Here is a 14699-nt window from a genome sequence, read left to right on the forward strand (position 1 = left end):
ACATTTTTTAAAAATTCATGTTTACTTTTAATTCCATACAAGCACCTTAATAACTTTCAATTAAATTTAGTATATGTAAAATAATATGCTGAATTAAGCACTTAATATCCTGAACTACTCTAAAATATTATAGAAGTAGCCTCTCTTGTACTGAGTTTAGACATCTGCATTTGAGTGTTAAAAGCAAGACAAGTCAGGGAGAAGAAGAAATAAAGAAGAGCCATGCGAATGTTTGTATTCCTATCTCATTCTCATAGAAATTTGATTTTTAATTTATGATTCCACCCATTTAAATTTTATTAAGTGATGTGATAATTGTGTAAAACAAACATGTTAAGCATTTTACTTTGGATGACTACTAATCACACAAAATCTGGAAAAGAGAAGTTTCAGCAATTATTACAGCAATTATTCATAAGTTGGCATCTGTTGAAATAATTTCCAAACAATTGTTTTTTTCCCCCCACTATTTGTCAGAATATGCAAACAACTGTTGCTTGCTGAGGAAAATTACAGCTTTATCTCTTACAAGTAGATACATTTGTAGTATCAATTTTTTCTTACCAAATGAAAGTTACATGAAAATTTTAAAATTCAAAAAATTGTTAGCTTATTTGGTAACAATTCTTACAATGTCTATTAGAGGAAAGTAATCTCAATAAAAGTTACAATTATATTAAAGTTTCAATGGAAGTATTACTTCCCAAACCTTCAAATCTTAAGAGACAAAAAGGTATTGAAATCTGTACACTTACTAAATTTTTATTGAGGCTGAACTAATGTGTTCTTTATGAATAAAAATCTCAGGACACTTTCTCTAATACTGTCCAAATAATAGGAAGACTATTCTGAAGTATTACTTTTATGAATATTAATAGAAAGTTGGAAAGGTCTTATTACTCATTTGAGACCACAGGTTTCTGATTAGTGGGAAAAAATATTGTGAATGGCATGATAAGCATGCTAATATTTTAATAAATAAAAATATAGGATTGGGTTCAGTATTCCTATATTCTACAAAAGGAATGTAGACCTTAAAGATAAATTTATAAAATATGAAAATGAATGAAGCAGAGTTAGAGGAAAAATCATTGAATAGAAAAATATGGTGATGATAAACTATTTTATTCCACTTAATAATACAAATTAGAGAATTATATTGATGCAGACAGGTGAAAACAATATAATCTCACTGACAGACATCCATTCAGCTTGGATGTTGAGGGGGGCCTTCACTGTAGAATTTCAGTAATCTTCTATGGTAGAGCTTCTCTTTTGATTGGGCTCCAGTATCTTTCTTGCAAAGCTTAGTCTTCCTTGATCAATGAAAATGCTACCAAACATTCCTTGGTCAATCCTTAACACACTCTGTATGAATCATCCTGACTGTAATACTTCCCCAAGGTCACATCTAACAAATAATGTACCTGTGACTTGAATCCAAATCTAATTCACTCTTAATATTAGTTCCTTATTAAAAAAAATTGCGAGGTTCTCTGACAGTCCAGGAAGCAAATGAAAGTAAACTGTTTTCTGACATACTAAATTGATCTGCTGCATGAAACACAAAGAGCTGTACTTTCTCCTGTTTTAAATTCATGCTGCAGAACCAGTGGTGATGAATAAGTCAAACCTATGTCACAGAAGAAGAGAAAACAACCAAATTCCTTTACAAGTTCCTACTGTTGCTTCTATGCATGGTCTTCTTCAATTTGGGCCAAATTGGAACTAAAAAAATTTTGATTGTGAGAAGTTTGGATATAAGGCTAGAATAGGCCTTATATTCTCGAAAAGAACTTAGGCTTAAATTAGATTGTAGTTGGAATCAGGTAAAGGAAAAAGTCCTTTTGTTGATATTTTTTCAGTAGCTAAATTTGGTGAAATTGAACAGAAATACAATATCCAAGTAATGAGACAGAGGACCAAATGTAATCAGGGGAATAGGTAGAATGAGAATAAGTGTTTTCTTGAGTGGGTGATAGGCAGAATAAATTGAAATAATCAGTGTGCTTTGACAGTAGAACTGAAAATAATTATGTGTATGTTTTGTTCTAAATTTTAAAATTTCTAAGTCCTTTAATCCTGAAAGTAGATATAAAGCTAGGCTTTAATAAAGATATCCAGCTCATTTTCTAAACAAGTGGCTTAGATTTTGTTTCTCTTGGTCCAGCTGAGAAATCCTGATTTCTCACTTAAATGGGCTAACTCCAAGATTGCAAAACAAACTTGATCAGCAGGGTTGGTCAGAACTCTGAAAAACCTCATTTCCTCTAAATATCCTGATTAATCAGATGCATCTATTTGTTTATGTGTTCATGCTTAAATCTATCAAAGTAATATTTCATGAGTACCTCTTGTACTCAGGCACTAAGTAGACAGCAGTGAAAAATTGAGGCAAAAGATGCTTTCATAGAAGTTAGACTCTTTTGAACCATAAAAAAATACATACAAAATTTATTATTCATAGTTATGTCTTAGGAGGGAAACAAACAAGATAATTAGGATAGAATGGGAAAGTGAAAGTCTATTGTAGAGTTCTATACAAGGGAGTCTGAGTTTTCTATTGACCTGGACCTAAATGCAGGGAAGGGGGGTATGTGCATGTGAAAATTGAGATAACAGAGTATCAGTGTTTAAGAACAGCAACTCAGGGTGTCTGGGTGGCTCAGGCAGTTAAGTGTGTACCTCTTGAAGTCAGCTCAGGTCAGGATTTCATCATGCATGAGTTCGAGCCCCCCTTTGAGCTCCTTGCTGATGGGTGGAGCCTACTTGGGATTCTCTCTGCCCCTGCTCTCTCACTCTGTCTCTCAAAACAAATAAATACACTAAAAAAAATAACTAAAAAAGAACAGTGCAAGTCAACTAGTTAACCAACACTAACTACAAGGGACATCACATTGACTGAAAAGTGAAATTTGAGGACAGAAAAATCTTTTCAATTCTAATTTGAAACAGAAGTTCTAACCTTTTAGGCTTTTGGTTATAACCATGTATACACTACATTTAATGTACTGCATTTCCAATGAAAAGGCACTTCACCAAATAGTAATATAGTAATACATGTCCTAACAATATTCAAGGGTAAATTTGATACTATTAAGCAAAAACACACACACACACAAGCACACGTATGGTAAAATAAATTCTACCAAAACACTTAATGTAAATAAAAATCACTTATAATTGGCACTTATTGAATTTAACTTTTTAAAAAGGCATTAAATCAAAGCACCTGGGTGGTTCAGTTGATTAAACATCTAACTCTTGATTTCAGCTCAGGGCACGATCTCATGGTTGTGAGATCAAGCCATACGTTGGGCTCTACACTGACAGCCCGAGGCTGCTTGGGATTCTCCCTCTCTCCCAAAATAAATAAGCATTTGTTATTTTTTAAATTTTTTAATGTTTATTTATTTTTGAGAGAGACACAAAGAGATGAAGCATGAGAATTGGAGGGGCAGAGAGAGAGGGAGACACAGAATATGAAGCAGCTCCAGGCTCTGAGCTGTCAGCACAGAGCTCTATGTGGGGCTAGAACTCACAAATCATGAGATCTTGATCTGAGATCATGATCTGAGATGAAGTCGGATGCTTAACCAACTGAGCCACCCAGGCCCCCAATAAACATTTTTTAAAAAGGGCATTAAGTCCAATAAGTTTATATGTACATAAATTCAACATGGCTGGACTTTTGGCATTGCCTAGGTAGACCTGGGCTTTACTTTTTAATTGCACCAATTTTTAAAAGCTGAAAGAGTGTATCATGACCCTAATTGTCAATCTGACTATAAATATCAGTTGTACAGAAATGAAAAAAAATTGAAATAATTTTATATGACACTAAAATATACTACATAGAAATAACACACCAGTTTTAAGATACAGCTTCTTAGAAAATTGGTATTTTCATGTTGTGAGAGAATCTGCATACAGTAAAAAGTGCCAATTTTAGGTGTACAGGTTGATGAACTTTGACAAATACTTATGACGACAATGAAATATCTCTTAAAAAGTTCCTAAAGGGGCGCCTGGGTGGCTCAGTCGGTTGAGTATCCGACTTCTGCTCAGGTCATGATCTCGCGCTCCGTGAGTTCAAGCCCTGCATCAGGCTCTGTGCTGACATCTCAGAGCCTGGAGCCTGCTTTGGATTCTGTGTCGCTCTCTCTCTCTGACCCTCCCCTGTTCATGCTCTGTCTCTCTCTGTCTCAAAAATAAATAAATGTTTAAAAAAAGTTCATACAAATCTTCTTTGCAGTAAATCTTGATGCGTTTTGTCACTAAAATTTAGTTGTGTTTCTGGAATTCACTAGAAATGGAATTACATGTGAATTTTTGGCTAGATTCTTTCACACAGGATAATTTATAACCCATCAATGTGGTTGTGTGCATCAGCAGTTTGTATTTATTGCAGAGTAATCTACATCATGTGTGAATATGACCGAATTTATTGATCCATTCACTATTGAGGAACATGTGAGCTGTTTCCAGGTTTGACATGTTAGGAAAGAAGCATCTACAAAAATACATGAGCAATTATTTTGTTCTCATTCCTCTTGGGTAAATATACAGGAGGGCAGTCACTGCATCATATGGTAAATAAATAATTCGCCTATTATAAGAAACTTCTCCAATAAATGTGAAGTTCCCATTGTTTTTAAATCCTCATCGACAAATTAACAGCCATTTTATTTTTTTTCATAATTTAAATTCCAGTTAGCATACAGTGTTATATTAGTTTCACGAGTATAATATATTGACTCACCACTTCCATACCTCACCTGGTGCTCATCACAACAAATGCCTCCCTTAATTTCCATCACCTATTTAACCCGTTCTCCCCATCCACATCCCATCTGGTATCCATGCATTTGTTCTCTATAGTTAAGAGTCTGATGCTTGGTTTCCCTCTTTTTTTCCCTTTGTTTGTTTTGTTTCTTCAATTCCACACCAGTAAAATCATATGGTATTTATCTTTCTCTGTTATTTCACTTACATCATACTCAGTAGCTCCATCCATGTTGTTGCAAATGGCAGGATTTCATTCTTTTTTGTGGCTGAGTAATATTCCAGTGTGTGTGTGTGTGTGTGTGTGTGTGTGTGTGTGTGTGTGTGTGTGTATTTCCTTATGCATTCATCAGTCCTTGAAATTTTATCTATCATAACAGATACATAGTAGCATCTTATGTTTATCAGTGCAAATTTAATACATTTTGACATATGTTCATCTCCATGAAGCCATTATTACAATAAGGTACTAAGCCTACTGATCACTTCCAAAATTTCTTTGTGTAATCCTTTTCTTCCCTACTTTTCCACTTGTCCATCTCTAGACAAAGATATTCTTTTCCTTTACTTTAAATTTGAATTCTTTACAATTTTTAGTAAGTGGAATCCCACAACATATTTTCTTAGTGTATTCAGGGCATAGTAGTTCATTGCTTTTATTTAGCATTAATCCTCTGTGTACCTACTATAATCTGTTAACCCAGTGACCTATTGATGTTTAGGCTATTGAAATGAAGGTGCTCTGAATATTTCTGTCCAAGGTTTGCATTTATATATGTTTTTGTTTCCTTTAGGCAAATACCTAGAAATTTTGGCTAGGAATACCTAGTAATATTGTAGCCATTCCTACTATGGAATATAATATATACATATAATATGCATAATAGCAATAATGGTTGAGATATAAGGGTGCTGTATGTTTAATGTTTTAAGAAACTGCTAAAATGTTTTGGAAAACTGTACTATTTTACCTTCCCACTACAGGTTTTAATATTGAGAGTTAGTTCACAGGTCCCCAAAATGTGATATGATTCATCTTTTTAATTTTTGCCATTTAATGGGATGTGTAGAGGTAGCTCATTGGAGTTGTGATTTGCATTTGAATAGAGTCAAATGATATTGAATATTATTTTGTGTGCTGCTTTCCCTCCAGAAATGATCTTTGTTGAAGTATCTGTTCAAATATTTTGCCCATTTTTAATTGGCTTCTCTTCTATACACACACACACACACACACACACACATAAGTGCAAGTCCTTATTGAATATTTTCTGCAAATATTTTCTCTAGTCTGTTTTTTAAAGCTTTATTGAAGCAAAGTTGAGAAACCATAAATACATACATTTAAAAGTCCTATATTAAAATACGTATCTATTTAAAACATAATTTGATACATTTGAAATAGGTACACACCTGTGAAATCATTACCACAATCAAGACAGTATACATGTGCCTCAGTGCAAAAATTCCCTTTCTGTTGTTCGTCCTTCCCACTACACTCTCACCATCCTCTGAAACTACCAATGTGTTGCTGCTCTATAGTAGTGTGCATTTCCTAAAGTTCTGTACCAATCAACCACACTTAAAAAGTTGTTACTTTCAGGTGTATAATGTAGTGATTTGACAATTATAAACTTTACAAAATGCTCACCATGAAAAATGTAGTTATCTGTCATCTTACAATGTTATTACATGTTGACTATATCCCCTATGCTATATTCTACATTCCCATAAGTTATTTATTTTATAACTTCAAGTTTATATTTCTCTTTCACCCAGCACCCCTCCCCGCAGGCAACCACCAATTTGCTATATTTGAATCGGTTTCTGATTTTTTTGGGTTTTTTTTTTTTGGTTCGTTGGTTCACTTCTTCATTTGTTTTCTAGATTCCACATCTAGAAGATTGTTGGAGGCAAATCCCTTTTCTCTTTGGAGGAAAAGGGGTCTTACCATGCAGATTACCTTGTCTTTCAGGAGAGGATAGATAGGATGTATATGGCAGACTCATTGGCAGTGACTGAAAAATTTGGCGCAGCAGTTAAGACAGAATTTCTGGAGGAAACTGGAACTGTAATTATATTGGGTATCAAGCCCCAGTTTGGGACCTCCATCAAGTGATCTGTGCTCCATCTGTGCTGACAGCTCAGAGCCTGGAGGCTGCTTTGGATTCTGTGTCTCCATCTCTCTCTCCCCCTACCCTGCTCTGTCTCTGTCAAAAATCTCGAGTAAGTCAGAGATCCCCTTGAAAGTCACCTTTTGAAGTCAAGCAACTTGTTGTTCTGTAATTGCTTTAACTTTCACAGATGTGTTAATTCAGGCACAGAAGAGGTTGTCCTAGCACAGATACCACCTTGTCAACTAAAAGATAATTAAGAGCTATTTTATTAACAACCACAACTTAGGCTAGAGAGTTTAAGGTTATCTGTTGGGTGACTATTGATTTAGCAGCAGATACTGCAGTAATTTTAAGGATTTAGTGGAAGTTTGTGATGATAGCCTCATTTACATTTCTCCCTATCCAAAAGGACCTGCCAAAAGGAATGATGAGTTCTGGATCAGGATTGCCTCCTGGTGAATCCTTTTAATTTACCATTGAACATTTAGGATAGACAGTCAATAGATGTCTTGTGAAAAGTCAGTGGCATGGTTGGATTTCCTCTTAGCCTGAAATACAAGAGGTTTCCAGCCTTAGCACCAGCCTGGGAAAACGAGATGAGGGTGCTATCTTTCCAGGCCAATTCCAGAGTAATGGAAAGGAAAAGAGTTTTATGTTCAGTTATGAAGTCTTGATCCATCATCTTAGGAATAAAATGTCTACCTCAATGTCAGCTGCTTCTCTTCCTTGTCAAGCAGATTTAGAGGTCGATAGCCTCTATGCAGCAGTGGTCAGGTCCTTTAAGCTGTACTCAAAGGCTGTCTGCCCCTGAAGATGATTTAGAATACCCTGTCATCGGGCTCCATGACAGGTTCTTTTAAATTAGAAGCCAGAAAGGCTTCTTTAACCTGTTGATGATAGGCTTGAACATAACACATTAGAGACTCATAGTAGCTGATCATATAAGCATGAAACAACAAAGGATCAGCCAAAGATCATATATGGATAGAGTTTCAAAATGTTCGTAAGGTTTCTCCTAACAATTCTATGATTTGCACAGTAAAGTGGGCGCCTCTATCACTGGAAAGTCCAAACCAAGTGGGAAACATTGTTTTTTTTTTACTGTGAGGCAATCAGACTTTGTGGCAGGAAAATGCTTTAACCCATCCAGAAAACACAATCTATACTAAACTGCAGTTTAATGATGTCTAGCCACAGCTGTTTTACAGAGGGTTTAGAAGGAGGCTTGAAACCTCTGGAAACAAACTAATTTTTTTTTTTTTAGGATTATGGAGCAAAAAGGTCAGACATTGCTGGTAGCTTGTAGTTTTGTAGAAGTGTCTACACCTATGTCTATTTATAATTGGAGTCGTTGTGAATGTAGTATGGTGGGTGAAGAAGAAGTGCAGGAACTGGAAAATCGGGTTGGTCAGGGATCTAGGAAGAGCAAAGCCATCTTGAAAATCCCATATCCCTGATTATTCATTAAATTTACAACTGTTATTGGCACACACACACCCCATTTTTTCTGTGATGCAGGAGCAGAACGTTGACATGTCACAAAGGACATTAGGATGGCAACTCTGACCATGAGGGGTCATTTTTGCAGAAGCAGAATGGACTTTACCTACGTGGGCCACAATTTTACAAATAAAAAGAAAGCTTAGTAGTATTTATGTGATGACCTGTCTCATGTGATTTCCATGTCAAATAAGCCTAATTAGTTTAACAAACACTTTTGGGATATTCCAGATTAAAGACTTTTTTTTAGAATTTGATTTGGGGAAATTTCTGAAAAGTACTTAAAAAAATTTTTATTGCACTTGTCCAAATAAAATTACAGATTATTACGAAACCTAATATTTAAAGAGCAAAGAGACTTAGGATCTTATGAAAAGCAAACCAAACATTCAGGAATACTTTTTTTTTTAGTAAGTTTAATCTTTGCCAGCTTGATGACACATTAAATTTTTTTCCAAAGGTTTTTTTTTTTTTTAATATACCTTCTATCCTTCTTTCAACATTCTTATTCTGTCTTATGTTTTTCTCTTTAATCCAACCTCCTTTTAGAATAAAATTACTTTCCTTATCCTCAATGAAAAAATATAGTATCTCTATTTTCAGTAGTTTTAATTACATACAGAATTTTTAACACTTAGAAATCCTGATTTCTAGTGAAAACGAAGAAGTAAGCAATTGTGAAACGTTGGTCATATCAGCATTTTTTTAATTTGTAAATTTATAAATTTTACAATATCTAGAAGTATATGCCTTAATTTTTCAGTATAGCAGTTATATGTCAAAATATGCTTTTAGTTTCTTTGTAATAAGCCAAAAGTACATAAACCTATACTTAGTAATTACTGTTTTGTCTATTTACATATTTAATGCATTTAATTCATCATTTCACTTGCCAAATATTTAAGTTTTTAAGTTATCAAAAATATTTGGGGAAACTTTTTTTTAATTTGCCTGAAAGTTCTCATTTAATCTACTTTTTTAACAGCTATGTTTAGATTACTTACAAAAATGTTACTAAAGGTTACAGTAATTCATTATCCTAAGCTATTATTTTGTTGTTGACATACCTTATAAAAGATAACATAAACTGATTTGGCCAGTAAACTCAGGTAGAATAAAAGTTTCATATTTCATGTCAATCCTAAAAACATGCCTGATTTAGTTAAACCATGAACCTCAACTAGCTTTTATATAAAATATTTTTCTAGATCATGTGAGCTTAGAAAAGATTTGAGTTAGTTTCCAGCTTTTTTACTTTTATTTATTTTATTTTACTTTTTTTAATGTTTTTGTTTTTGAGACAGAGAAAGACAAAGCATGAGCAGGGGAGGGGCAGAGAGAGAGGGAGACACAGAATCTGAAGCAGGCTCCAGGCTCTGAGCTGTCAGCAGAGTCTAATACAGGGTTCAAACTCACACACTGAGATCATGACCTGAGCTGAAGTCGGACGCTTAACTGAGCCACCCAGATGCCCCTCAACTTTTTGACTTTTAAAATGCCAAATCCTTACAAGCACTTTGCTTCAAACCAACTAATTACAGCTGTTTCACAAATTAATTTTAGTGCTTCAGTCTGGAGGTAGAAACACATTTACAATACATACATAGGCACATGTGAACATGTAGACTCAACTTCTGTTTTAAAATCACTGTCATGAAATAGGTACAGAAATTTACCAGTTATAAACCTCCCGTCTGATTTTTTTTGGTAGATGGAATAAGTAAAGGCCATTTGTCTAGATGTCTAAAGTAAAGCTTTCTATTTGTAAAAAAGACATTTCACATTTTTATTTCAAGTTTTTAATGGTCTTTCCCCCCTTGTTTTGATGGGATAAAAACTACTTCCTTGGAATTCGATTAAAAAAAAAAAAAAAAAGGACTAAGGAGTTCCTGGACAAGACCAGGCAGTACTCGGAATATTTACATTTTAAAGACACTGGGTAAAAATGCAAGGAATTTTTAGGACGCTTATACACTGAAGGCCCAAATTTTTATAATACTTATAAAGCCTTTTGAGATAAATAGGGGGAATTTGGGGATTTGTAAAAAGGACTGATGATCTTTGAATTGACTTTGTAACCACACCTGTGATTCTGTAAAAACTATAATTGTAAAACAAGGATAGTTGTGTTTAATTTTACAAAGGATTGGGTTGTCCCCTAAATGATATCAAAGAACCAACATACCCATTTACTTAGAAAAACATCTTAATTTCCTCGGGGTATATTTAGATTAAGGGAGAATGCTTAGATTTTTGTTGACCATCCTCTGAATATCACCTTCCAGATTGTCCAAATTACTTTTTAAAAAAAAATTTTTTTAACGTTTTTTTATTTTATTTTATTTTATTTTATTTTATTTTTTGAGACAGGGAGAGAGAGAGCATGAACAGGGGAGGGTCAGAGAGAGGGAGACACAGAATCTGAAACAGGCTCCAGGCTCCGAGCTGTCAGCACAGAGCCTGATGCGGGGCTCCAACTCATGGACCGCAAGATCAAGACCTGAGCCGAAGTCGGCCGCTTAACTGGCTGAGCCACCCAGGCGCCCCCAGATTGTTCAAATTTCTGAGCATAAAGGTAGACATGCCCACTAGGGAAATCTTTTTTTTTTTTTTTTTTTTTTCATTCTGAAGCAGCAGTTGGCCTAAGAGAGCAGGGGTTAAGGTAGGGAGACTAAATCTAGTATCAACTAAAATTTGGCAGTTTTTAAATTGATTTTTTTTTTTACTTTTTCCTTGGCTGATGAAAGAAATTACAGTTTTTAAAGAAAGTTTACCAGAGAATCCATTAGAGTCCTGCTAACTCTGAAGGGGCCCATATAGGGGGCCCTTCCTTAGAGCACCACAACTGAAGAACTTGCACAGGGCCTTTGAGGACAATCTTTTTTCCAGTGCGCTAGTTGATGACAAAATAAACATGGATCTTTAGACCATCGTTTTGATGGTCATCCATTAGAAGTGTGAAATATGGTAGGTAGGCCCAGGTGTTATTTTAGGTGTCTAGCCTTGAAGCTCTTATAGCTGTAGAATGGTTTGACAGATTTTTTCATTTTATGACTTTGTTCCAAGGTTCTTTCAAAAAGCTCAGCACCAGCCATGAGTTCAGTCAGGCCTGTGGCCTCCTATCTTTATTATTATTATTATTATTATTATTGTTGTTATTGCTATTGTTAACCCACTAATCTCAAGGGAAAATGCATTTACAAACAGAGCAGCTAGAGTACATTTGATGACCTTACTTATTTGTATGGTCTGGAACACCAAAGCAAGAGTACTTCCCAATGGGCTTAAAATAGTCTCTCATGGATTCATCTTTCGTTTGTTTGCAGGTATGAATAATAAACCAATCAGTAGAGGCAGGGAAGACTCTAGGGGTGGCTTTTAAAAGACTAGTTTCTATTCTCTGAGCTCTTTCTGGTCCATAAGATTGACTATATTGGAGAATGGTGATCTCAAATATCAACCTTGGCCGTATGCCATTCTGCTTCCCACATCCATTTCTGGGCATCACAAGATCCTATTAAAACGTGGAGAAGCTGATAAAGATCTGGGAGCCTAGAGTCATAGGTCCTGATAATGATTTTAAATTATTAGGAAAGCTTGTGAGGCTCCTCCCTTGGTTTTGGAGATTCTTTAGTTATGGCCCTTAATTGAGTGTTTGTCCAAGGACTGAAAGACACCTGAGGATTGCCTATAGGGTAGTTTATTTGAAAAAGTAACTATCATCTCTAAAGAGCAGAAAGGGAATACAGACAGAAAATTACTAGACTAGGGATACTCAGGTAAAGGAAAGAGGGAGGCAGGAATCAATATTTTGGACCAATGGTTTGTAGTGTATCATGTTGATTAATGTGCAGAATTTGAACCATCCTTGCATCCCTGAAATAAGTCACACTTAATTGTAGTAATTGATTATGTAAAAGCATTGTTGAATTTGGCTTGTAATTTTTTTGTTGAGGATTTTTGCATCTATATTCATCAGGGATGTTGGTATATAATTTTTTTTTTTTTTTTTTGCAGTGTCTTTGGTTTTGGCCTAGTGGAATGAATCTGTAGGCACTCCTTCACCTTTTTATTTCATGGATTACTTTCATTGAGAAGGACAAATGTTAACTCTTTAAATGTTTGGTAAAATTCACTGGTGAAACAGTCTGTGGACCTATTGGGTAATCTTCGATTACTGATTTAATATCATGGTTACCAATCATTTTGCTCTGATTTTCTATTTCTTCCTGACTCAGTCTTGAAAGACTGTAGGTTTCTAATTTTTCATAGTAGTCTCTCATAAGCTTTGCATTTTTGAGATATGGGTTGTAGCTTTCCTTTCCTGTCTAATTTTGAGTGTTCTTCCTGTTATTCTTGAAGTCTACCTAAACTTTGATCAGTATTCTTGATCTTTTCAAAGAATCAGCTCCTAGTTGCATGAGGTGTTCTTTTATTTCATAAGTATCCACCTCATTTATTTTAGGCTCTTTATTATTTCCTTCCTTCTACTAATTGTGGGCTTGTTCTTTCTGTACTTGATTTAGGTGTACGATTAGATTGCTTATTTGAGAGGTTTCTTGTTCTCTGACTTAGGGTAGTAGTGCTATAAACTTGACTCCTAGAATAAGTTATCCTTCATCCCAAATATTTTGAACTGTTGTGTTTCCATTTGTCTCCAGGAATTTTTCATTTCCTCTGTTGCTTTGTTGGCCCCTGGGTTGTTTTATATTATTTATTCTCCATGTGGTTGTATGTTTTCTAGGTTTTTTTCCCTTATAATTGATTTCCAGCTTAATATTGTTGATATCAGAAAAGATACTTGGTATGATTTCAATTTTCATAAACGTATTGAGACTTGTTTCGTGGCCCATTGCATGACTGATCCTGGAGAGTGTTCCATGGGCACTTGAAAAGAATGGGTGCATTGACAGAATGTTTTACATATCTGTTAAGTCCATTTGGTCGTACGTGTCATTCAAAGCCACTGTTTCCTCAGTGATAGTCTGTCTCAATGATCTATACATAGAAATAAATGTGGTGCTCAATCCCCTATTGTACTATGGTTAGTTTGTTCCTTTATATCAGTTAATATTTGCTTTATATATATTAGGTGCTACACTGTTAAGTGTATCAATATTTACAATTGTAGGTCCACTTTTTGGATTGGTCCCTTTATGTAGTACCCCTCCTCGTTTCTTGTTACTGTTATGATTTTATCTAAGAGTTGTTGCCTTATTTTGTTTCCATTTGCATGGAATACCTTGTTCCATCTCTTCAATTTCCTTAGACCTGAAGTGTGTCTCTTGCAGGTAGCATACTTACGGGTCTGGTGGGTTTTTGTTTGTTTTTATCCATTCCATCACCCTGTGTCTCTTGATGAGAGCATTTTAACCATTCATATTTAAAGTAATTATTGATAGGTACATACCTACTGCCATTTCGTTTTCTGGTGGTTTTCAGTAGTTCTCTGTTTTTCCTCTTCGTGTGTTCTCTTATGATTGGTGACTTTCTTTAGTATTATGATTACTTTTAATAAAAAAATAAAGTTGTGGTTATTATGAAGTTTATAACAACATTGTCTGCATATATATGCATATATATATGCATTATTACTTTTAATAAAAAAATAAAGTTGTGGTTATTATGAAGTTTATAACAACATCGTCTGCATATATTAAGTTAGAACAAATTATAGTAGCACATTTGTACTGTACATTTTATGTATAGGATATTTTATATCTTCATTTTATGTTTCCCTCAACTAATTTTTGTAGCTATGAGTTATTTTGCTACTTTGGCTTTTTAACATTCCTACTACCTTTATAAGTGATTGATCCACTAGTATGACTATAGGTTCCCTTTTACCGAGAACATTCTTTCATAAGGTTCTTCTCATTAAGGCCTTGTCTTCTCTGCTCCAAGAAATCCCTCTTAACATTTCTTGTAAGGCTGACTCAGTTTCCCAACCAAATTTTAAAGGATTTTGTAATCACTCTTTCCATCAATTTTCAGTGATATCTTTGTCAGGTAGAGTGTTCTGTTATTTTTTCCCAGCACTTTGAATATACATGTCATTCTCTTCTGCTGAAAAATTAGCTGATAGCTTTATGAGGTTTCCCTTGTATGTGATTTTTTTGTTGTTGTCTCTTGCTGCTTTTAAACTTCTCTTTGTAGCTTCAACTTCTATTTTAAGGATGTGTCTTCTTTGGGACTCTCTATCAGAGGTTGTTATAATGTGAAAGTTAGTTGCTTCATGTTGTCCCAGATGCCCTACAACCTATGCTCATTTCTCTTTATTTTTTGATGTTCAGCTTG

This window comes from Panthera uncia, chromosome B1 (assembly GCF_023721935.1).
Source record: "Panthera uncia isolate 11264 chromosome B1, Puncia_PCG_1.0, whole genome shotgun sequence".
In the NCBI taxonomy this organism is placed as follows: Eukaryota; Metazoa; Chordata; class Mammalia; order Carnivora; family Felidae; genus Panthera; species Panthera uncia.